Raw genomic sequence first — 3,489 nt, forward strand, 5'->3', positions numbered from 1 at the left:
TGCTGGTTTTGTGCCCTCTTCCTCTTTTGCCTCATGCAGTGTCAGTGACACATACCTTTATAGGTGTCTATACCTCACTCTTGATGTGTTTGGTTCCTGTGTTGTAGGATATTTTTGGCCCATCTTTTCAGTTGCCTATCACCTCACCCTATCTGCATTAAGGGGGGGTTATATTGTTGGTTTTAATGCTTCCTTGGTTTGATGGTTCATTGGAGTGAGCTATGTATTCAATATTTGATCCTATATACTAGGAAAAAGTAGTGGCTAGCTACCTATGCATTTCAGTGAGATAGATCACCTAGGGTATAGACACTCTCAGTTCGTGCCTTCTATTTTCATGGAGGATCTTCAGATCAGCAATTTCTTTCTGACAAAGTTTGTGGCTTCTTCTGCTTCAGTGGTTTTCTTCATGATCTTCTCTTTGTTCCTATCTTATAGAACATTCTTTGCTATCTCTTTTTGGAGAGGGGTTTTTCCCACTGGGTTTTCTCCTTTGTCTCCAATTTACAGAGATTTCCTTGTTGTGATTGGGTACCTGATCAAGCCTTGTTGCCGAGACCCAATTTTCCTGCTTTTTTAGTTGTGCTAGGTTAGCTTACCTCCCGAGCTTCGCTTAAGGGGGGGTGTTAGAGTAATTAATTATTTATACTTATCTATTATATCACTTTGATTTAATTAAATAAGTTGCCTATTACTCTAGTTTTCTTAAGCTATCTCTTAGGTGCATATAATTAATATTTTATTAATTATATTGTGCAACATAGCTTTTTTAGGCTTTAGGGCTTCCGTTCACCTTTAAGGTTGAACTCTTGTAATTCTTTTTTCAAGAATTCATTCAATCAATCTAGGAATACCATTTTTATCTCAGCTTGTTGAGTTCTTCTCATCAATAGGTTATTTGCACACATGTGATCTTGGCAATCTGTGAAGTTGGTTTTCACAACTTCTACACTCTTACTATAATACCAGTAACTCTGGATTTCATCATAACTTGTTTAAATGAGCTCCAAATTACAAGTGATCTTAGGTATCATCTAAACAAAATTGGATACACCTTATCCCAACTTTGCTACCTCTAATTCAGTATCTAACTAAAATTCTCAATTTTTGATGTTGTGAACAATCTTAATTAAACTTGATTGAATCAAACTCAACAACTAACTTTTATCTTTTTGTCTCATCATCATTTAACTTTTCTTTTGAGATATATGTTCCTTTCACAAATGCTTCATTAAGTTCTTCTCAAAGTTCACTTACAATTTTTCTTTGTTCTTCATTGCTTCTACTAGTTTTGGAGTTCCTGAATCCTAGTTCCTTTTGTCATTTCCAGAGTTTCTTCCATCATTCCTTCTATTTCTAATGCTTCTTCTATTGTTCCTTCTATCTCCAAAGTTCCTATCCATTTTGCAACATCATGTTGTGTGTTCAAAGTTATTGTATAACTAACATATCGGTGCTCTGCTTCTAGGATTTTTCTAATCATCAGGTGCATGACAATTCCAAGCAATGTGTCTTAAGTTGTTACACTTATAGCACACAATTGGTCTTCTATCATCATAATATCTTCTTTCTCTTGATGTCCTTTCATTAGATCTTCTTATATCTATAGGGTTAGTATTTCTAGACATTCTACTATATCTTCTATCATTATCATACTTAGGTTTCCTACAATCAATTGCATTATGACCTATACCATGATAATTATGAAAATAAAAGTCCTTAATATTATTAAATGAATTACTAGTACAATCTCTTTTTATATGACCTACTTTATTATATAAAAAGAACTTACCTCTAAACTCATACTTGGGAGTCTCCACTTACTTTGGTTCATCCAAGATTTCAACTTCATTGATTTTCTCATCTTCTTTATATTTCTCAGAGGATTGACTTGACTTAATCTTATCATCAAATTTGTCTTTTTTTTTATAGATCTAATCTAATCTTAGGTTTCTTTCTAAACATGTTAATTAGATAACCAAGACCAGTATTATCATAAGAAGGTCTCTATATAGACATACAATCATCAAGTTTTTATCTGCTAGAATGGAGCTTCTCAAGCTATTGTTTGCACTACATTAGTTCACATTTTGCATTAGTATTGTACTTATATATTTCTTCATGATCTTCTTTCAATGTTTCAAACTCAGATGTTTTCTTTGTCAAACTTGCTCTCTAATCTACAATTTTAGTCTTCAAATCAAATTCAATTTTGCTAGGATCACTTCTAAAAGTCAACTTCAGATTTGTCATCTTCAATTCATGCTTCAAGATTTTGTACTCTATCTTTAACTTTGAATACTCATCATCAATAATTCTAGATTCGGTAGATTCAAGCTTGGATTTCAAATGTTCAATCCTTTCCTTCAACTGACCAATGTATACTTCAGAGTCTTCATATATGTCCTTCAACTTATCTCTTTCTTCAATAAGGAGATCAATTTTTTCAAGTTCTTCTTTGAGGTTTTTCATCAACTATTCCATATCCATAGGGATCTTACTTAAGCTATTAAGCATCTTCAAAGTATTTTTTCTCTAATACAAATTGGTAGAAATAGGGATTACTGAGAGGGAGGGTGAATCAGTAATCTACAAAATCTAGTTGCCAACTGGATATTATTACTTACTTTAAACAATGCATAAACCCTAGCCAAGGGAAAACCCAAGTGGGGATGATACCCACTAGATAATATACTAACATATATGTTCCTTGTTAGAGGATGGACCCCATTAGGAGTCAATGAACAAATTCATTATAACAGTACCTATTAGGAGACTTTGAATCCCTATTAGATGATTCCAACCCTATTAGGAGTTGTAGTGTAATGTATGGAAGATGAGCCCATTTCTCAAAAATGCAATTTCAACTACATTAAGAGCTCACTGCTCAAACAAGTAATCTACTATTATTTTCCTTCCTTGAACTTGATCTCAAATCACTAGATAGTTCATACAAAACTTTGCATATGTCACTTTCACAAAATTTTTCTCTCAAGTTCGCTCTCATGATACATGAAGATTACACACTTCTTATTGCAATATGTCCATTGCATAAATACCATGCCTTTACATAAAATACTACTGGGTTGGCTAAGACCACAATTCATTTTTTCAAGTTAGGGTAAACATCTAGGATGTTAGCCCTAATTGGACAAGTGATTATTTTGCAACCAAAACAATTCTTTCTTTTAATTCTATTTTCTTGCTTCATCAAAATATGATTAACTCTATTCTATACAATTTGTACAAAATTTTGAGGTTATACACATCATCATCAACATGTATACTATCTCCATGTAGCTTCGCTTGTCATAATATGACATCTACAACATGTTGTAAACAAAATAATATATTGTTGTAAACCAAATTCTATACTTAGACAATTTTTTAATCACCAATCATTAGGTATCTTTATTTCTAAGGTTTCTTGACAGCATGTACATCATGTGTTGCCATTAATGACAAAAATTACATATCACAATTAGCCAA

Source organism: Cupressus sempervirens, chromosome 3 (assembly GCF_028749045.1).
Source record: "Cupressus sempervirens isolate cs-2001-9-10 chromosome 3, ASM2874904v1, whole genome shotgun sequence".
Taxonomy (NCBI): Eukaryota; Viridiplantae; Streptophyta; class Pinopsida; order Cupressales; family Cupressaceae; genus Cupressus; species Cupressus sempervirens.